At 36.1% G+C, this 23291-nt stretch overlaps 1 long non-coding RNA gene across 1 annotated transcript; it reads right to left on the bottom strand.

Moving 5' to 3' along the window:
* Positions 1–3410: 3410 nt before the first annotated feature.
* On the bottom strand, positions 3411–22543 carry LOC120882201. Its single transcript, XR_005725438.1, has 2 exons — positions 22484–22543; positions 3411–3516 (listed from the first exon to the last, which is right to left on the bottom strand). It is a non-coding gene; the product is annotated as an uncharacterized LOC120882201 (long non-coding RNA).
* Between the last annotated feature and the right edge of the window lie 748 nt (positions 22544–23291).

The raw sequence follows: 23291 nt of genomic DNA, 5'->3' as shown, positions 1-23291 counted from the left end.
TAAACTTTCCCTGGTGTATCCCCTTAGTCCCTTGCACAGCCATTAACTTTCACACACCAAGAATATTTCTTCGCTTTAGGGACTAGAAGGTGGAAGTAGAACTCCCTATGTTCTGTTTTGGGATATTTCTGAACTGAGCCAAGAGTGTGTCCTACTAGGTCATGGGCTTTCACTGACCACAGAAGTTGAGAACTCTTGAGCAAATCAGTTTCTTCTGTCTCACTGGTTTGAAAGCAAAGCAGAAATGGCAAAAGCTGACAAAGCTCAGCTGGAGCACGGATGTTGAAATGGATAAAAATAACATGCCCTCATGAACATGATCAACAGAAATGTTCTAAACAATTATTTTCCAATACTTATGCTTAATATTTTACCCTTAATCTTAGAGATAGTAGGTACTCTTCCTTTTCCTTTCCTTTCCTTTTCCAGGTGCCTCATTGTGCTGTTCTCACCCTTTTATCCTTATGATCAAATTTCTTATTGAGGTTCTGTGTAGCTCACTGTTGGTCTCTTAACAGTTTCTCCTCATGGACATAGCTATCTCAAATTTATCTTTAAATCTACAAGAAAAAAACTTTTTACTACCTTTTCTCAGTCTTCAAAGCTCCTCACCAATTTCTCCTCCTCATCTGGCTTTTATTATCCATGTCCTTAAATCTAAATTTAATTATCCCACATATTTGAGCAGAAGGCAGGTGTTAGACACTCAGTCATGTCGACTCTTTGCAACCCCATGGACTATAGTCTGCCAAGCTCCTAGGTCCATAGAATTCGCCAGGAAAGAATACTGGAGTGGGTTGCCATTCCCTTTTCCAGGGTATTTTCCTGACCCAGGAATTGAATCAGGATCTCTTGTGTCTCCTGCATTGATGGGTAGATTCTAAATTTTATTTTCTGCTAGAATGTGAACTCCCTGAGGCAGGGATATTGTGTATTATGTTTACTGATGTTATAAGTTCCTAGAACAGAAGCACTCAGGGTTAATAAATATCTGTTGAGTGAGTAAATGTATGAATATTCTAAGATCTTGTTCCATTCTCTTCCTGGCTCCAACATCAATCAAACCTGTATCTAAAGCATTTGTTGTTTTTTAGTCACTAAGTCATGTCTGACTCTTTTGTGACCCCATGGACTGTAGCCTTCCAGGTTCCTCTGTTCATGGGATTTCCCAGGCAAGAATACTGGAGTGGCTTGCCATTTCTTTCTCGAGTTGATCTTTCTGACCCAGGGACTGAAAGTGGGTTTCTTGCATCTCCTGCATTGGCAAGTGGATTCTTTAGCACTGAGCTACCAGGGAAGCCCACAGAGGCTACATAGTCTAAGGAATAAGACTCTATATTTTTCTCAAAAACTACTCACTGCTGGATTTTGTTCTTCTGTCCATGTACTCATTCAGTTCTTGAGTAATTACCATGTGCCTGAACCTAAGCTGGTGACAGAATTGCAAAAGTGAGTAAAAAGTATTCATGTTTTCAGGAAACAGAGAATATAAAATGAGACATAGACACAAAGACCAATTAGAAGTCTAGTTCAGTTCAGTTGCTCAGTCACGTCCGACTCTTTGGGACCCCATGAATTGCAGCACACCAGGCTTCCCTGTCCATCACCAACTCCCGGGACTTGCTCAAACTCATGTTCATCAAATCAGTGATGATATCTAACCGTCTCATCCTCCATCATCCCCTTATTCTCTTGCCTTCAATCTTTCCCAGCACCAGGGTCTTTTCAAATGAGTCAGTTCTTCACATCAGGTGGATGTGAAGCTCCAAAATATTGGAGCTTCAGCTTCAGTATGAGTTCTTCCAATGAATATTCAGGACTGATTTCCTTTAGGATTGACTGGTTGGATCTCTTTACAGTCCAAGGGACTCTCAACAGTCTTCTCCAACACTACAGTTCAAAAAAATCAATTCTTTGGTGCTCAGCTTTCTTTATGGTCCAACTCTTACATCTGTACATGACTACCAGAAAAACCATAGCTTTGACTATATGGACTATTGTCAATAAAGTAATGTCTCTGCTTTTTAATATGCCGTCTAGGTTTGTCATAGCTTTTCTTCCATGCAGCAAGTGTATTTTAATTTCATGGCTGCAGTCACCATCTGCAGTGATTTTGGAGCCCAAGAAAATAAAGGCTGTCACTATTTCCATTGTTTCCCCATCTATTTGTCATGAAGTGATGGGACTGAATATCAAGATCTTAGTTTTCTGAATGTTTGGTTTTAATGCAGCTTTTTCACTTTCCTCTTTCAATTTCATCAAGAGGCTCTTTAGTTCCTCTTCACTCTCTGACATAAGGATGGTGTTATCTGCATATCTGAGGTTATTGCTATTTCTCTCGGCAATCTTGATTCCATCTTATGCTTCATTGGACCCATATTTTGCATAATGTACTTTGTATATAGGTTAAATAAGCAGGGTGACAATATACAGCCTTGACGTAATCTTTTCCCAATTTGTAACCAGTCCGTTGCTCCACGTCCGGTTCTAACTGTTGCTTCTTGACCTGCATACAGATTTCTCAGGAGGCAGGTAAGGTGTTCTGGTATTTTCATGTCATGAAGAATTTTCCACAGTTTGTTGTGATCCACACAGTCAAAGGCTTTAGCATAGTTAAAGAAGAAGTAGATGTTTTTCCGGAATTCACTTGTTTTTTCTATGTTACAACGGATGTTGGTAATTTGAGCTCTGGTTCTTCTACTTTTTCTAAATCCAGCTTGAACATCTGGAAATTCTCAGTTCATGTAATGTTGAAACCTACCTTGGAGAATATTGAGCATTACTTTGCTAGCATGTGAGATGAATGGAATAGTGAGGTAGTCTGTACATTCTTTGGCTTTGCCATTCTTTGGCTTTGCCTTTCTTTGGAATTGAAATGAAAACTGACCTTTTCCAGTCCTGTGGCCACTGCTGAGTTTTCCAAATTTGCTGGCATAATGAGTACAGCACTTTTACACCATCATCTTTTAGGATTTGAAATAGCTCAACTGGAATCCCATCACCTCCACTAGCTTTGTTTGTAATGATGCTTCCTAAGGCTTACTTGACTTTGCACTGCAGGATGTTTGACTCTAGGTGAGTGATCACACCATGGTAGTTATCTGGGTCATTAAGATCTTTTTTGTATAGTTCTTCTGTGTATTGCCATCTTTTCTTAATATCTTCTGCATCTGTTAGGTCCATACAGTTTCTGTCCTTTACTGTGCACATTTTTGCCTGAAATGTTCCCTTGGTATCTCTAATTTTCTTGAAGATATCGCTAGTCTTTCCCATTTTATTTTATTTTTTTCCCTCTGTTTCTTTGCATTGATCACTTAGGAAGGCTTTCTTAACTCTCCTTGCTATTCTTTGGAACTCTGCATTCAGATGGATTTATCTTTCCTTTTCTCCTTTGCCTTTTGCTTTTCTTATTTTCTCAGCTAGTTGTAAGCCCTCCTCAAACAACCATTTTACCTTTCTGCATTTCGTTTTCTTGGAGATGACTTTGATCAAAACTTCCTGTACAATGTTATGAACCTCCATCCATAATTCTTCAGGCACTCTATCAGATATAATCCCTTAAATTTATTTGTCACTTCCAGTGTATAATCATAAGGGATTTAACTTAGATTGTACCTGTATGATCTAGTGGTTTTCCCTACTTTCTTCAATTTAAGTCTGAATTTGGTAATAAGGAGTTCATGATCTGAGTCATAGTTAGCTCCTGGTCTTTTTCTTTTTTTTTTTTTTTTGCTGACTGTATAGAGCTTCTCCATCTTTTGCTGCAAAGAATATAATCAATCTGATTTCAGTATTGACCATCTGGCTATATCTATGTGTACAGTGGTCTATTGTCTTGTTGGAAGACGTCTTTTTGCTATGACCAGTGCATTCACTTGACAAAACTCTGTCATCTTTTGACCCGCATCATTTTGTACTCCAAGGCCAAATTTTCCTGTTACTCTAGATATCTCTTGATTTCCTACTTCTGTGTTCCAGTCCCCTGTGATGAAAAAGACATTTTTTTTTTTGGTGTTTGTTCAGAAGGTTTTGTAGGTCCTCATATAACTGTTCAAGTTCAATTTCTTCAGCATTAGTGGTTGGGGTATAGACTTGGATTACTGCAATATTGAATGGTTTTCCTTGGAAATGTACAGAGATCATCCTGTCATTTTTGAGATTGCACCCAAGTACTGCATTCCGGGCTCTTTTGTTGACTATGAGGGCCACTCCATTTCTTCTAAGGCATGGAAATGGACAAATTTAATTTAGATGACCATTATGTCTACTACTGTGGACAAGAATCCCTTATAAGAAATGAAGTAGCCCTCATAGTCAAAAGAAGAGTCTGAAATGCAGTACTTGGGTGTAGTCTCAAACATGACAGGGTGATCTCTGTTCATTTCCAGGGAAATCCATTCAATATCAAAGCAATTCAAGTCTATGCCCCAACCACTAATGCTGAAGTTGTAGAAGGGAATGGCAAACCACCTCAGTATTCTTGCCTTGAGAACCTCGTGAGTAGTATGAAGAGGCAAATATATATATATATTTGACATTGAAAGATGAAGTCCCCAGGTCAGTAGGTGCCGAACAGGCTACTGGAGAAGAGTGGAGAATTAATTTCAGAAAGAATGAAGAGATGGAGCCAAAGTGAGAACAATGCACAGTTGTGGATGTGACTGGCCATGTATGTAAAATCTGATGCTGTAAAGAAAAATATTGCATCAGAACATGGAATATAAGGTCCATGAATCAAGGTAAATTGGAAGTCTTCAAACAAGAGATGGCAAGAGTGAACACTAACATTTTAGAAATCAGTGAACTAAAATGGACGAGACTTCTAGGCTGCATGCATATTAGTGCCATGTTATATATACTTAGCCTAGTCTGAGAGTGGAAAAGTGGAGAGATCACTTTTAATTCTGTCTGTTAATACCACCTATAAATCTAGTACAGGATATCTTTTATATGGCAGCTTAAACCAAAATAGTAACAGAAAAATAGGTAGGTGCCATTAGCATGAGTTTCCATGACTCTAACTAAAATGTCCCCTTCCCTTAATACTCCTCCCAGACTTTTCTTCTCTATAATATAAAATCCCAGTTCTATTTACCTTGCTTCATAGGTCATTATCTCATGACATTCAGCACTTTCTTAAGGTTCTTATTAGGATTTCTTCTTAAGGACTATTCCAGTAAGCTATGATAGTCAACCTCATGACTGAGAAGTTGGGAAATTAAAGGACTCTAATGTGTGCTGACTGAGATGGAGAAATGCCCTTGATGACCTAATAGTGAAATCAGTCCTGCATTCCCATAGATCATCAAGCAACTGGAATGATGTAGCAACAAGGTGGGGTTGAGAGACAGAGGTAACAAGTGAAATAAACAACAAGGATAGAATTAAGCAGAGTCACCAGAATGCACGGAGTTCAAGAGGTCACCATCCTCACTTGCACGTCCTTGATTGGCTTTTTCACTGTCATCTAAAGGAAAAGTGGTGATATTAAATTTATTACTATCTTACTTTGTAAAGCATTTACTGGCTGATACTACTGAAGATGATTTACAAACACATCTAAAAGCCCAGCTACCTTTGGCAAAACTGGTTCAATGGAACTATATACCACTGCTGTGCCACTAAGTGTCCAACAGTAGTACCACAGTACTACAATAGCAGATGCTGCTTTCTTCAATATACATGGACCACACAACTCAAACACAGCTGTTGCCCATCTTAACTTTCAAAGCTGTTACAAGGAAATAGAGTTTTACAGTTAATCATACTTCTATTTGTTTGTCTCCCTTTAATTGTTATCTCTCAAAATCAGAGTTATATCAATATATAACTGAGATGTGAAAAAGACATTGTCAATAGCAATTTATTTTCCCAAAAACTTGATAAATATTTTATATCTTTCAGGTATTAGGAAGAAGTATTTGTGTATACTTCTCATACTATTTGGGGACACTTAGCCATGTTGCTGTGGTTGAAGATGCTTCAAGGGTTAAATTGGTTCTAATTGCTCAGGGTAAATTCCAAACTTTATAGATTCAGAAAGTTACTCTTTCAACTTTGACGAATGATGTCAAATTAATCAAATACATAAAGCAGAGTTTTTCAGTGTGGTTATACCTCAGAATAACCTGGGGGAGTTTTAAAACACCAGTGCCCAGATGTTAGTGCCCATGGCTGCAGTCCATGGGGTCGTTAAGAGTCCGACACAATAGAGCGACTTCACGTTCACTTTTCACTTTCATGCATTGGAGAAGGAAATGGCAGCCTACTCCAGTGTCCTTGCCTTGCGAATCCCAGGGATGGGGGAGCCTGGTGGGCTGCCGTCTATCACAGAGTTGGACATGACTGAAGCGACTTAGCAGCAGCAGCAGCAGATATTACCTCAGAGAAGTTAAATTGGAGTCTTTTGACATGGGTCTCAGACACCAGTATTTTGTAAACTTCCTAGCTGATTCCAATATACCTCTAAGTTTTCGAACCATTGCATTAGAGAGAGCACTGTGTAAATCCAAGAGAGGGAGAGGGTGGGATGATTTGGGATAATGGAATTGAAACATGTATAATATCATGTAAGAAATGAATCGCCAGTCTGTGTTTGATGCAGGATACAGGATGTTTGAGTGCACTGGGATGACCCAGAGAGATGGTAAGGGGAGGAAGGTGGGAGGGGGGTTCGGGATTGGAAACTCATGTACACCCATGGAGGATTAATGCTGATGTATGGCGAAACCAATACAGTATTGTAAAGTAAAATAAAGTAAATTTTTTTTAAAATGTCATTTGAGTTACTGTGATGGCAGTAAGATACAACTAGCAAGAATTCCAAGGATTGCCATTTCTTCTTTTTTCCCCATTTTTGGTATGGACATTAATAAATACTATCCTGATAAATCAAACTAAGTGCTACCCTTTGTGAGCATGTGATCAAAGTGTAGAATCAGGGTCTCACCAGTTGTGGGATGAATTTTATAATTTGGGAAAGTACATAAATAAAATAAAGGGTAAGGCAAGATCCTGGAATTAGATAACAGATAACACATATCCTTCTATATCAGCAAGCCTTAGAACTACTATACATAATACTATCCTATATGTAAAGGGATACAACCATATCAATTCTTTGGTAAGTTTCCTACTCTCTAACTTTCTATTGTAATTTATTTATTTAATGTAAACCAATGTGACTTAAATTTTTATTTTAGCAAGCTCATTTCCTATTCAATTTGTTGGAATACATATGCCATAAAACAAGCAATAACTGCACTTACCATGATAAGATAAAAATAATTCGAACAGGAAACTTCTTGGAGTATTTAGATTGAGTCTTCACAGCACTGTGAAAGAAATACAATTGTTTTTTTTTTTTTAAATAAATGAGTATTGGATGATAGAAAAATGAAAGGGAGTAAAATGGCTAAAAGCATTTCAATCACAGAAACAAAGGCAGAATCCTTGCCCAGTATGCAGATATCTTCCACAATGAAATAGAATAGGTTTGGGGTTTTCAAAAGAAGTGAAATAGCCTCTTGCTTTATTTCAAGCACTTTCTCCAGGCATATTTCTCAATTCTAAGTGGAATGATCCAGACTGAGCATCCGATTTTATTGGATGCTTAGGCAATTATTGTTACAAGACCTTATAGTCCTGTCCAAGCATCATGAGATGGTTCTCTGCTCAACATAGAGCTTGTTTGATGGCTTATTAATTTAGGCACTCAAAATACTTATTGAGAGCCTACTGTGTTCTAGGTCCTGGGGAAAGAGGAGAAAACAAGATAAAGTCCCTGCTCTTAGAGCTTGCAGTGTAGTGAGGAGGGCTAAACAAGAAACATATAAGCAAATAAAATGGCTGTCCTTTTAATGATCATCAAAGCTTGTATAGAGGGAACATATTTCAAAATAAAAGAAAAACATTTTTGACAAACCCACAGCTAACATCATACTCAATGGTGAAAAACTAAAAATCTTTCCTCTAAAATCAGGAACAAGACAAGAATGCTCTCTTGCCACTTCCATTTAACATAGTATTAGAAGTCCTAACTATAGCAATCAGACATGAAAAAGAAGTAAAATGTATCCAGATTGGAAGGGAAGAAGTTAAATTGTCACTTTGAATATGACATGATACTATATATAGAAATCCCTAAAATCCCCACCAAAAAATCATAGGAACTAATAAATAAATTCTGTAAAGTTGTAGGTTGTAATATGAATATGCAGAAATCTATTGCTTTTATATATACTAGCAATAAAATATTGGAAAGTGAAAGCAAAAAATCCAGTTTAATACTGCATCAAAAATAATAATATACCTAGGAATAAACTTATTCTAGTGAAAGAACACTATAAAAAATAGAAAACATTGATGAAGGAAATCAAAGATGATACAAATAAATGGAAAGATATCACACATTCTAGGATTGAAAGATTTAATATTGTTAACATGGACATATTACCCAAAGTAATCTACAGATTTAATGCAATCCCTATCTAAATACCCATGATATTTTTCACAGAACTAGAACAAATGACCCCAATATTAATATATAATCACAGAGAAAACACAATATGCTAATGCAATAAAGAAAAATAAAAGATAAAATCTGGCAATATCATGTTCCCAGATTTCAGAGTATGGCACAAAACCTCACTAATCAAAACAGCATGGCACTGACACAAAAATAGACGCATAGATCAATGGAAAAGTTTAGAAAGTCCAGAAATAAAGCCACACACCATGGTCAATTAATCTATGACAAAAGAGGCAAGAAATATACAATAGAGAAAATACAGTTTCTTCAGTAAGTGTTACTGGGAAAACTGGACAGCTAAATGAAAAAGAATGACATTAGGACATTCTTTAACACAGTATACAAAAATAAACTCAAAATGGATTAAAGGCCTAAATGTAAGACTAGGAAAAATAAAAATCTAAAAGAGATCAGAGACAGAAGAGCCCTTGACATAAATCATAAAATGATTTTTTGAATCTGTGACCTAAGGCAAAAGAATATAATCAAAATTAAACAAACGGGGCATAATTAAACCTAAAATCTTTAACAGAGCAAAGGAAACCATTGACAAAAGGATAACCTACTGAATGAAACAAAATACTTGCAAATGATATGCAATTTGCAAATATTTCCAAAATATATAAACAATCTATAACATTCAATATCAAAAAGCAAACAGCCCAGTTAAAAGTGGGCAGAAGACCTGATAAACATTTTTCCAAAGAAGACACTCAGTTGGCTAAGAGGCATATTAAAAGATGCTCAATCTTGAGAAAGAAGAATGGAACTGGAGGAATCAACCTGCCTGACTTCAGGCTCTACTACAAAGCCACAGTCATCAAGACATTATGGTACTGGCACATACTGGCACATAACACAGAAATATAGATCAATGGAACAAAATAGAAAGCCCAGAGATAAATCACACACATATGGACACCTTATTTTTGAGAAAGGAGGGAAGAATATACAATGGATTAAAGACAATCTCTTTAACAAGTGGTGCTGGGAAAACTGGTCAACCACTTGTAAAAGAATGAAACTAGAACGCTTTCTAACACCATACACAAAAATAAACTCGAAATGGATTAAAGATCTAAACGTAAGACCAGAAACTATAAAACTCCTAGAGGAGAACACAGGCAAAACACTCTCTGACATACATCACAGCAGGATTCTCTATGGCCTACCTCCCAGAATATTGGAAATAAAAGCAAAAATAAACAAATAGGACCTAATTAAACTTAAAAGCTTCTGCACAACAAAGGAAACTCTAAGCAAGGTGAAAAGACAGCCTTCTGAATGGGAGAAAATAATAGCAAATGAAGCAACTGAAAAAGAGCTAATCTCAAACATATACAAGCAACTCCTGCAGCTCAATTCCAGAAAAATAAACAACCCAATCAAAAAATGGGCTAAATAACTAAATAGACATTTCCCCTCAGAAGACATACAGATGGCTAACAAACACTTGAAAAGATGCTCAACATCACTCATTATCAAAGAAATGCAAATCAAAACCACAGTGAGGTACCATTTCACGCCAGTCAGAATGGCTGTGATCCAAAAGTCTACAAGCAATAAATGCTGGAGAGGGTGTGGAGAAAAGGGAACCCTCTTACACTGTTGGTGGGAATGCAAACTAGTACAGCCACTATGGAGAAGAGAACAGTGTGGACATTCCTTAAAAACCTGGAAACAGAACTGCCATATGACCCAGCAATCCCACTGCTGGGCATACACACTGAGGAAACCAGAATTGAAAGAGACACGTGTACCCCAATGTTCATCATAGCACTGTTTATAATAGCCAGGACATGGAAGCAACCTAGATGTCCATCAGCAGATGAATGGATAAGAAAGCCATGGTACATATACACAATGGAGTATTACTCAGCTATTAAAAAGAATGCATTTGAGTCAGTTCTAATGACGTGGATGAAACTGTAGCCTATTATACAGAGTGAAATAATCCAGAAAGAAAAACACCAATACAGTATACTAATGCATATATATGGGATTTAGAAAGATGGTAATGATAACCCTGTATGCAAGACAGCAAAAGAGACACAGATGTATAGAACAGTCTTTTGGACTCTGTGGGAGAGAGCGAGGGTGGGATGATTTGGGAGAGTGGCATTGAAACATGTAAAATATCATATATGAAATGAATCGCCAATCCAGGTTTGATGCATGATACTGGATGATTGGGGCTTGTGCACTGGGACAACCCAGAGGGATGGTACGGGAAGGGAGGAGGGAGGGGGGTTCAGGATGGGGAACACGTGTATACCTGTGGTGGATTCATGTTGATGTATGACAAAACCAATACAATATTGTAAGGTAATTAACCTCCAATTAAAATAAATGACTTTATATTAAAAAAAGATGCTCAACATCACTAATCATCACAGAAATGAAAATCAAAAACAGAATGAGATGCCATCTTACATCTGTCAGAAAGGCTATCATCAAAAAGTGTACAAATAATAAATATTGGTAGGGATGGGGAGGAAAAGAAACTTATATACTGTTAGTGACAATGTAAATTGGTGCATTTACTTAGTAAAAGCATATGGAAGTTTCTTTTAAAAAGCTTAAAATAGAAATACCATATTATCCAGCAATTCCACTCCTGGGTATACATCAGGAAAAAAAAAAACAAAACATTAATTCAGAAAGATACAATGTTTATAGCAGCATTATTTACAATGGCAAAGATACAGAAGCAATCTAACTGAACATCAAGAGATGAATGAGCAAAGAAAATTGTTTATATATATATGTGTGTGTGTGTGTATGTGTTTATGTGTGTGTGTGTATAAAACCCAGTCACATATATTATCCAGTCATATGTGTGATTATTGTGACTCCCCTAATGGACTAGGCTCCAAGAGGGCTGGGGTTCTGTCTTGCTCACCACTGTATCCCCAGGACTTGGTACAGAGTAAGCATTCAATAAAAATTTGTTAAATGAAAAGACTCATAGCAATAGGAAAGAAAGTAGTGGTTAACAGCTTTTAATCAGTGAGCTTTACTACTTTGTTCATTCTACTCTGTTTTTAATCAATATTTCCATCTTTTAATATTATTTTTTAAAATTGTGCTCACAAAAATAGTTTTAATTGCCCCAGGAAACCCTGGAATGATACAATTCATTTGCTATAAACAAGATAAAACTACATAGATTTGTTAGTTATTTAGAAAATTGCCATACTTTGTGTTATTTAAAGTTTCTATTCTAGAAAATAATAAGATGTTTGGAAGAATGTTGGGAATCTAAAAAATAAATTTTGTTATCAGTTCCCCTCTGACTTTGATGTAGTCTGTATCTTTTCTGTGTAGCCTGAATTTCTATCTAGATATTAAATCTTGAGAACCCCAAGAATAGTATGAAAAGGCAAAAATATATGACACTGAAAGATGAAGCCACCAGATGAATAGGTGTCCAACATGCTAACAGGAAAGAGCAGAAAACGAGTTACACAAGGAATGAAGAAGCTAAGTCAAAGTGGAAACAGCATCCAGTTGTGGGTGTGTCTGGTGGTAAGACTAAAGTCCAATGCTAAAAAGAAAAATATTGCATAGGAACCTGGAATGTTAGGTCCATGAATCAAGGTAAATTGGAAGTGTTCAAACAGGCGATGACAAGAGTGAACATTTTAGGAATCAGTGAACTAAAATGGAAGGGAATGGGCAAATTTAATTTAGATGACTGTCGTATTTACTACTGTGGCCAAGAATCCCTTAAAAGAAATGGAGTAGTTCTCATAATCAACAAGAGTTTGAAATGCAGTGCCTGGGTGCAATCTCAAAAATGACAGAATGATTTCAGCTCGTTTCCAAGACAAACATCAACATCACACTAATCCAAATCTTTGCCCCAACCACTAACGCTGAAAAAGATGAAGCTAAACAGTTCTTTGAATACCTACAAGACCTTCTAGAACTACCCCCCCCCCAAAAAAAATGTGCTCTTTTCATCACAGGGAACTGAAACACAAAAGTAGGAAGTCGAGAGATACATGGAGTAACAGGCAAGTTTGGCTTTGGTGTACAAAATGAAGCAGGGCAAAGGCTAACAGAGTTTGGCCAAGAGAATTCACTGGTCATAGCAAAAACCCTCTTCCAACAACACAAGAGATGACTCTACACTTGGACATCACCAGATGGTCAATACATAAATCAGATTGATTATATTATTTGCAGCCGAAGATGGAGAAGTTCTATACAGTCAGCAAAAAGAAGACCGGGAACTGACTGTGGCTCAGATCATGAATTCCTAAAGATGGAGAAGCTCTATCCAGTTAGCAAAAACAAGACTAGGAGCTGACTGTGGCTCATATCATGAGCTTCATGTTGCAAAGTCCAGACTTAAATTGAAGACAGTAGGGAAAACCACTAAGCCATTCAGGTATAACCTAAATCAAATCCCTTATGATTATACAATGGAAGTGACAAATAAAGGGATTAGATATGATAGTGTGCCTGAAGAACTATGGATAGAAGTTCATAACATTGTACAGGACATGGTGACCAAAACCATCCCCAAGAAAACTAAATGCAAGAAGGCAAAATGGTTGTCTGAGGGGGCCTTACAAATAGCTGAGTAAAGAAGAGAAGCAAAAGGCAAAGGAGAAAAGGAAAGATATATCCATCTGAATGCAGAGTTCCAAAAAATAGCAAGGAGAGATAAGAAAGCTTTCCTAGGCGATCAATGGAAAGAAATAGAGGAAAACAATAGAATGGGAAAGCCTAAAGTTCTCTTCAAGAAAGTGAGAGATACCAAGGAAACACTTCATGCAAAGATGGGCACAATAAAATATAGAAAAATTAAGGGTATAACAGAAGTAGAAGATATTAAAAAGAAGTGGCAAGAATACACAAAAGAACTATACAAAAAAATTCTCAATGACCCAGATAACCTCAGTCGTGTAATCACTCACCTAGAGCCAGACATACTGGAGTGTGAATTCAAATGGGCCTTAGGAAGCATTACTATGAACAAAGCTAGTAGAGGTGATGGAATTCCAGCTGAGTATTTATAACCCTTAAAGATGATACTGTTAAAGTGCTGCACTCAATATGCCAGCAAATTTGGAAAATTCAGCAATGGCCACAGGACTGGAAAAGGTCAATTTTCATTCCAATCACAAAGAAGGGCAATGACAAAGAATGTTCAAAGTACCATACAACTGTGCTCATTTCACCTGCTAGCAAGGTGATGCTCAAACCCTCTGAGCTATTCTTCAATAATACATGAATCAATAATTTCCAGATGTACAAACTTGGTTTGGAAAAGGCAAAGACACAAGAGACCAAGTTCCCAATATCCACTGGATCATAGGAAAAGCAAGGAAATTCCTGAAAAACATCTACTTCTGCTTCATTGACTACACTATAACCTTTGACTCTGTAGATCATAACAAAGTTTGGAAAATACTTAAAGAACTGGGAATGCCAGAACATCTAACCTGCCTCCTGAGAAACCTTTATGCAGGTCAAGAAGCAATAGTTAGAACTGGACAAAGAACAACAGACTGGTTCAAAATTGGGAAAGGAGTACTTCAAGGGTGTATAATGTCACCCTGCTTCTTTAACTTCTGTGCAGAGTACATCATGTGAAGTGCTGGGCTAGATAAACCACCAGCTGGAGTCAAGACTGCTGGGAGAAATATTAATAATCTCAGATATACAGAGGACACCACCCTCGTTGCAGAAAGTGAAGAGGAACTAAAGATCCTCTTGATGACAGTGAAAGAGGAGAGTGAAAAAGCTAGCTTAAAACAGAACAGTCAAAAAACTAAGATCATGACATTCGGTCTCATCACTTCATGGCAAATAGATGGGGAAAAAATGGAAATAGTGACAGATTTTATTTTCTTGGGCTCAAAGATCACTGCGGACTGTGGCTGCAGCCATGAAATTAAAAGATGCTTGCTCTTTGGAAGAAAAGCTATGACAAGCCTAGATGGCATGTTAAAAAGCAGAGATATCACTTTTCTGACCAAGGTTCATATAGTCAAAGCTATGGTTTTTACACTAGTCTTGTATGGATGTGAGAGTTGGGCCATAAAGAAAGCTGAGTGGTGAAGAATTGATGCTTTTGAACTGTGGTGTTGAAGAAGACTCTTGAGAGTCTCTTGAACAGCAAGGATATCAAACCAGTAAATCCTAAATGATATCCATCCTGAATATTCATTGGAAGTACTGATGCTGCAGCTGAAGCTCCAATAATTTGGCTACATGATATGAAGAACTGATTCATTGGAAGAGACTCCAATACTGGGAAATATTGAGAACAGGAGAAGAGGGCAACAGAGAATGAGATGGTTGGATGGCATCATCAACACAGTGGACATGAGTTTGCAAACTCGGGGAGTAAATGAAGGAGATGACTGGCGTGCTGCAGTCCATGGAGTCATAAAGAACCAGACATGACTGAACAACTGAACAACAGTGAAGTACCAAGAGATAACAATTTTAACTACATTTTATAATTACTGTAGTTAAGAGATAATAGAACAAACATTAGATAGCCAAAGATAAAGGGATTCTTGTCTAATTTCCAGCATTATTTCTACAAAAGAATTTCTTGGAAATCATGCAAAGTAATAGTGCATCCCTTCGATAATATTGTTTTCATTGCTTTGCTGTCAGATCAGAAACATCATAATATTTTCTGTTAAGTTCATATAGCAGTTTTCAGGGTTCTTTCATATAGATTTTTCATTTGATATTCATAAGAACTTATGAAGCAAGAAATGTAAGTTATTATCTTTTGTTTACACAAGAGTAAACTCAAGTTCAAAGAATTAAGTGATTTTCCCAGAGTCATCTAAACAGTCCTAAGACCAAAACATAAGTTTTCTAATCCTTCTAAAAACATGATTTCATATTTTTTTCAATTAACTCCATGTGGACTTATCTTTCCTTAATTTTTCATTAAACCTAATCTCTAGATAAAAAGAAAAAGCACTGGTATATTTAACAACCAATCTTTAGAAATAATGTTAATACATTGACAGATTAACAAAACTGAGGCAAAGATGTTTTCGTTTATTTTCTAAAGATTATAGTTTTCTTCGCTAACTGTTCTTTAGATAGGAGGGAAAAAATCAATTGACGGTGCAGTAAGAGTCAACTGTATGATGTAGGCCCAAGTCTTTGAACTAATATTGACCCAAATTTATCTGCCAAGACAGAAATTAATATAGAAAATATCAAATTTGAACCTGAATTTTTGAACCCGAATAATAAGGCTCGTCAAATATATCTAGTCTGTCTGGCAGAAAGAAAACTTCTTTCAAGTCATCTTGGCTAAATAATATACCAAGAACCAATGGATATCAGGGTTTATTTAGTTTCATTAATTTTTGGTCAATGACCAAAAAAATAGTTTGCATCTAGAGATCTTCCCGTGCTTCCCTGGTGGCTCATATGGTAACGAATCTGCCGGCAATGCAGGAGACCAGGGTTCAATCCCTGTGTTGGGAATATCCACTGGAGATGGAAATGACTACCCTTTCCAGTATTCTTGCCTGGAACATTCCATGGACAGAGGAGCCTGGTGGGCTATAGTCCATGGGGTCACAAAGAGTCAGACACAACTGACTCACACACACACACACACACACACACACACACACACACACATCTTTCTTAGCTGAAGAAATACTATTGTGGGGAAAGCAAGTTTTTTTTTTTTTTTAGCAGCAACAACAAGACCTTCTTAAACTAAAAAAGGAAACCTGTAAGAGCAGCATTAAAGACAATTATCTGCCAGGAATTAAGTTTCCTTGCTATTCCTAGGAAGTTGAGGAAGAACTAACAAAGGTCATTTTCAGTTATAATTATGGCTTTTCATTACTTAACTCTGTCTAGTTGAAATGGATTTTTTTTGTATAGCTTAAATTTGGTTATTTATTCAACATTGGTGCAGTAATGTATTTAACATTTAGACATTTAACCATGACACAGTCTAAAATGCACAGATTTACCCTTTATCATACATTCTCATTAAAATATCACAAAATTATAAAAGATGAAGTAGGTAGCCTTGGACATGATGCAATGTTAAAAAATAAAGCAAGTTAATAATGTGGCAGTATTAGCAATTAAGCTGTATTTATTTGTGTGTGTGTCTATATATACATATACACATATATATTATTTTTTCTGACTGACAAAATACTTTTAAAAATACTTCCTTAATTATGCTCCCCAATCTCCTTAGCTACACATAGCAAATACTCAAGAAATTTCTGTTATTCAACATTTTATTAGAATAAAAGTCCATTGAATTAGACATATTTCCAGGTTTTGATCATAAAGGCAGAGGCAGAATAAAATTTCTCTTTGTATAATTCATAAAGTAAACAATTAATAAAAGCAATAGTTTACTTAGGAAAAATTGTCAATTAATTTGATCAATAGCCATTTGCAAAGAATTTCTACTTCACTACCTATCTCTTATGTATCTTGTGTGTGCATAAAAGTAACAAAATATTTTTTAAAAACTAATTTAAATTGGACTTTTTGGTAATTAGTCAATATATTAAGGCAGAAGAGAAAAAGTATGTGTAAGGCAGTGGGAGGATATATATGGTGTGCTTTAAGTCATCCTGTTTTATTTAGTTAACTGAAATGCTTTCTTGCTAATAACCAGCTATCATGGTGTTCTTCAGTATGGGTACAATTCAGGTTCTTGCAGCTGGGTGGTATATAAAAATCAATTTAAAAAAAGAGGAATGAATCTTACAGTTATTTCTGCCTTCACATCCCTATTGAATAAAGTTTCAGTTTCATTAATCATCAAAGTGGGAAGTTCAGGACTGACTGAAGAAAAAAATATTATAAACAAGATTTTCTAAATACAGTAACTCTGGGAGTTGGTGATGGACAGGGAGGCCTGGCATGCTTCGATTCATAGGGTCACAGAGTCGGACATGACTGAGTGACTGAACTGAACTGAACTGAAGTTTCAAAAGTTTAGTTATGGGGAAAACTATCTTACACAATAGCAAAGAATAATATGACAAGAAGAGGACTTTACATAAATGAAAAGCTGTTATTAAATAATCACAATTGTGCACAATGGCTACCTTCATTATTTTGTTATATATGTTATATATATATATATAATATATATTTATAAGTTATTGAAGAAAGTATAAACACCACATAATATCAAATAAGTTTTGATAATAGTATCGGGGAAGAGAGACTATAATCGCTTCTTTATTTTCCAGTTTAGAAAATCAAGACACAAAAATCATATACAATAAATCACTGAAAAAGCCAAGATAAGAATTAAAATATTCTTGAATCTCAGGCCTAATATTATCCTTAGTGTCAATTTTCATATTTCATTCTCTATTTTTGTTAAAGCACCTTCATAATGCAATAAAATATTAAAAATTAATTCATATGCTTACTTCATTGATACACTCAAGCTCAAAATTCATTTTCTCTCTGATAGCAAAGACTTTTTCTTCACCGCTTTAGATCCAATACATTACATGAGCGTCTCATCCCTTAAATGACAAGTGGAGGAGTGAGGAGTCAATAAGTTCTGTTAGCAAGAAAAATGGAAAAAAATAATAATCTAGCAGCCAGGAGACACATAACCTCAAGATGAATATGAGAGTCAGTCTTTGATAAACTACCCCAAATGTAATACATTTAACAGATGATGTCATCCTTAATCAAGAAACCACAAACCATATGGCATTTTCTAGTTACATATATTTTACTTCCTGACAATAAAGCCTAGTGTTATTCATAAGATTTTAGTGCATAATTCATTGGTTATAATTCAGGCAGAGTAAGCCTCTTTCAAGTATCTAACCATTGTTTGTAAACTGAAGAATCCTAGAAAAGAAGGATCGAAGGGAAAAAAAAAAAAAAACATAGTCTGGATTAGATCCTATGAATCCTATATGAATTACTCTTCAACCCAGGGGAGCTTTCAGCACAAAGGATGTGCTTTTGTTCATGTGGTGTCAGGCAAGACAATAAGATCATTCCAAAATATCTCTTATCAGAACACATTGAGGTACAAGGGACTGCAACATTGTAGCTGGCTAATCCAAACAACTTCTAGGGTCTTCCTGTCTATAAGAATCTACACACATGCAATTTTGGATTTAAAATGACTATTCCTCCCAGGGAACGGCATTCAGTCTTAATCTCATCACTAGATGGGAATGCCAAGTTTTGCAGGAAGAAGACATATATCAGGTGTCAGTAAACAAAAAAAGTTGCATATTTTGACTTTACCCTATGGAACAGCTATTGACTTTAATTTATGGTTCCATTCATTAGGAAAAATCAGGTGCTTTGAAGGTCATTTATGGTATTACTGACAACCACTACTATTGAACCTTATTTCAAGAGGCTCAGATGCCAGTAGATTTTTATAGTCCAGTAACAAAGGAAGCCTTTGGCCTTCCCCATAACATTTTCAATCTAACAGAATGTGAAATCAGCTTTGGTGGGTATCCAACTCTGGCATTTAATGTTAAAATTATTCAGGATAATCATAACTGACGGTTACTATGATCATTAAAGGTTCTGAGAAGCTTCAGTTCCCTGAAGTATAAAGATTATTTCATTAACTATATTAGTTCATTTTGATATAGATCCAAGGGTATGGTCTGCAGTGAAGTTTGGGACCAGGTTGAGACAGTTCACAGGGCTCCGTTTTGGATGTGTTTCTCAGGAAGATGTTTATGTGAAAAGATCTATCAAGACTCAAATCTGACATTTGTATCTTTGGGAGTGGGCAAGAAAAACAAGGAATAGTATAAAATGATAAAGCATGTAAACAGATACATGTAAACGCTGCTGATGTAGGTGAAACTAAGGCAAACTCCCTTCCTCCTCGTGCCACTCAGGGTTTTCATGGGTACAGATTTGTTGACGATAGTGCCTTTGTGGCTCCAATTTAGTAATATTTCTGCTGAAGCACACAAACCCTCCTAGTTTCAGGAAATGAAGTCATCTCTCTCTCTTTCTCTTTTTTTCCCCCCCTGCAGTTCTGTGCCAACAGGAGGTTTCACCCTACTTAAAGAGCTTACTTTTGGTTCTCATTTTCAGAAGACCACAGACGGAGAATAAAGGCAAGTTTTCGTGGTCTATGAGAATGATAACGTTTGGGAGTGAAGGTGTAAGGAAAATATTTCCTTAATCAGGTCTTGCTCTCCTCTCTATAATATTACCCTCTGGATTAACTGGTAATTTTCTAATCCCAGAGGAATAAGCATCTGAAAATCAACATACAAATTTCCTCAGAAACACAAGTTATACATCAAAGCTAATTCCTGGTTTAAGACACTAAGCATAATTTAGTTTTTTTTTTTTTCTCTAAAAAGTTTGATTGGAAAGGTTTCAAAGAGAGTGTAAGGTCAATATTCAACTTAACAACAATAAGTATAGCATAAAATTATGCTCCATTCAGCTAGATTTTGAGGTCACTAGCTATAGATTTGGATTTCTAAGTCCCCATCATTATTCTAAGTAATGTCCCTGGGCTTCTCAGAAAGAAAAAGGAAATAATGGGTGGAGGGACTCCTCAAGGACTCTGTAAGCTACTGTTGATATATCCTACCTTTCTCTTATCCAAAATAATTTCAAGGCCATAAAAATACTTAAAAAGTACACATTTTTCTCAAAAACAAGTGGAAAACCCTCTAGATTAGAGAAGGAAGAGATTATATGTCTGTCCATTATAGTGTTACACTGAGTGTCTGATTTGTCTTCTATCAAAATGTGGAAGAAGGCAAGGGTGGGATGATTTGAGAGAATAGCATTGAAACAAGTATATTATCATATGTGAAATAGATCACCAGTCCAGGTTCGATGCATGAGATAGGGTGCTCAGGGCTGGTGCACTGGGATGACCTCGAGGGATGGGATGGGGAGGGAGGTGGGAGGGGGGTTCAGGATGGGGAACACATGTACACCCATGTCTGATTTATGTCAATATATGGCAAAAACCACTACAATATTGTAAAGTAATTAGACTCTAATTAAAATAAATAAATTTTTAAAAAAGATTGGATCATTGTCTTGAGAAGGAGATGACACTAACTCCAAAGAAATATATTTAATTTACTGTTCAAAGAATTCTTTTGTCATTAGTTCTGGGAAATCTGGCATGATCAAATACTAACCAATGGCCAGGGAATCTTCACTCATAGGTATTTCTTGAATTGACATTTCAGTCTTTTCTAAGAAATATCAACACAGGAAAATATTAATTCAAAATGTTTCCCAGAGTTCAAATTATATAGGCTGTTGCATACTTAACAGTCAAATAGCATAAGAAGATTTAAAACACTTAGGTCAAATAACCTAAATATGCCAACAACCTCTTCCTTCACTTTATTTACATATTATATAATACAATATTTAAACATTCTGCCCATTTTTTCTCCTTAATTTAATGAAAAAAAAATCAAACCTCAAATGGTTGTAATAAAAAAGATGGACAATAACAAATATTGACAATGAATATGGAAAGGAAAGCTCTCACATATTTCTGGTAGGAATAAATGTGAAATGATATACATAGCTGCTTTGGAAAACAATTTGGTGCTTTCTAAAAGTTGAACATAAGTTGCCATATGATTTAGCAATTCCACTCTTATGTGTTTACCCAAAGATTTGCATGTGAATGTTCTTTGAAGTGCTATTCATAATAGCAAAAAACTGGAAAACGACTTATCTCCATCAACTGATGAATGGGTGAATAGATAGCGGTATAGCCACAAAATGCAATATTACTTGAGAATAAAAATAGTAGAAGTATTGATCCACACATGATATATATAATAATATGGATGACTGGATCATGTTAGGGTTCTATTTTTAATTTTTTGAGGAATTGCCACACTGTTTTCCATAGTTGCTATACCAATTTATAGTCCCACCAACAATATAGAAGGATTTACTCTTCTTCACATCCTTTCCAATCCTTGTTATTTGTTGTCTTTTTTATAACAGTCACTCTGACAGGTGTGATGTGTTAGCTCATTATGGTTTTGACTTGCATTTCTCTGGTTAGTGATGCTGAGCACTTTTTCATGTGACTATTGGCCATATGTCCGTGTTCTTTTGGAAAAATGTCTATTCAGATCTCCAGTACGTTTTAAAATTTTATTTATTTTTTTAACTAAATGATAATTGCTTTACAGAATTTTGTTGTTTTCTGTCAAACATCAACATGAATCAGCATAGGTATACATATGTCCCCTCCTTCCCATCTCCCTCTGCATCCCATCCCTCTACATTGAAACAGCCCCTGTTTGAGTTCCCTGAGTCCTACAGCAAATTTCCATTGGCTATCTATTTTACATACAGTAATGTAAGTTTCCACGTTACTCTCTCCATACATCTTACCATCTCCTCCCCTCAACCCCCATGTCCATAAGACAGTTCTATATGTCTATTTCTCCATTCAGTAGGTCAATTCAGCTGTTCAGTCGTGTCTAATTATGACCCCATGAACTATAGAATGCCAGGCTTTCCTGTCCTTCACTAGCTGTCTGAGTTTGCTCAAACTCATGCCCATTGAGTCTTTTTTGTATAGTTCTTCTTTGTATTCTTGCCACTTCTTAATATCTTCTGCTTCTGTTAGGTTCATATTGTTTCCATCCTTTATTGTGCACATTTTTCCATGAAATGTTCCCTTGGTATCTCTAATTTTCTTGAAGAGATCTCTAGTCATTCCCATTTTATTGTTTTCCTCTATTTCTTTGCACTGATCACTTAGGAAGACTTTCTTATCTCTCCTTGCTATTCTTCAGAACTCAGCATTCAGATGGATATATCTTTCTTTTTCTCCTTTGTCTTTGTCTTCTCTTCTTTTCTCACCTATTTGTAAGGCCTCCTCAGACAATCATTTTGCTGTTTTTCATATCTTCTTGGGGATTATTTAATCACCACTTCCTGTACAAAGTTACAAACCTCCATCCATAGTTCTTCAGGCACTCTATCAGATCTAATCCTTTGAATCTATTGTCACTTCCACTGTATAATCATAAGGGATTTGATTTATGTTATATCTGAATGGTGTAGTGGTTTCTCCATGGCTGCCCTGCAAATAAAGTAGCTTGTACCATCTTTCTAGATTCCATATGTATGTGTTTGTATACGATATTTAACTTTCTCCTTCTGACTTGCTTCACTCTGTATAATAGGCTCTGGGTTCATGCACCTCATTAGAACTGACCCAAACGCATTCCTTTTTATGTCTGAGTAATATTCCATAGTGAATACATATATAAAATGGAATATTACTCAGCAATAAAAAGGAACACACATACACACACACACACATACACACACACACCACAGCTTCTTTATCCATTCATCTGTCAATGGACATCTGGGTTGCTTCCATGATCTACCTGTTGTAAATAGTGCTGTAATGAACATTGGGATATATATATTTTTCAGCTTTGGTTTCCTTAGGGTATAAGTCTAGGAATGAGATTGCTGGGTCATAGGTTGGTTTCTTCCTAGCTTTATTTTTTTTTTTAAGGAATCTCCCTACCATCTTCCACTGTGGCTGTATCAATTTCAATCCCACCAACAGTGTAACAAGATTCCCTTTACTCCACACCCTCTCCAGCATTTATTGTTTGTAGACTTTTTGATGATGGTCATTCTGTCCAGTGTGATGTAGTTTGGGGTTTTGTATCTCATTGTTGTTTTGATTTGCATTTCTCTACTAATAAGCGATGTTGAGCATTTTTTCATGTGTTTGCTAGCC

This window comes from Oryx dammah, unplaced genomic scaffold, assembly GCF_014754425.2.
Source record: "Oryx dammah isolate SB20612 unplaced genomic scaffold, SCBI_Odam_1.1 HiC_scaffold_23, whole genome shotgun sequence".
In the NCBI taxonomy this organism is placed as follows: Eukaryota; Metazoa; Chordata; class Mammalia; order Artiodactyla; family Bovidae; genus Oryx; species Oryx dammah.
This window is presented reverse-complemented; position numbering and strand designations above follow the sequence as displayed.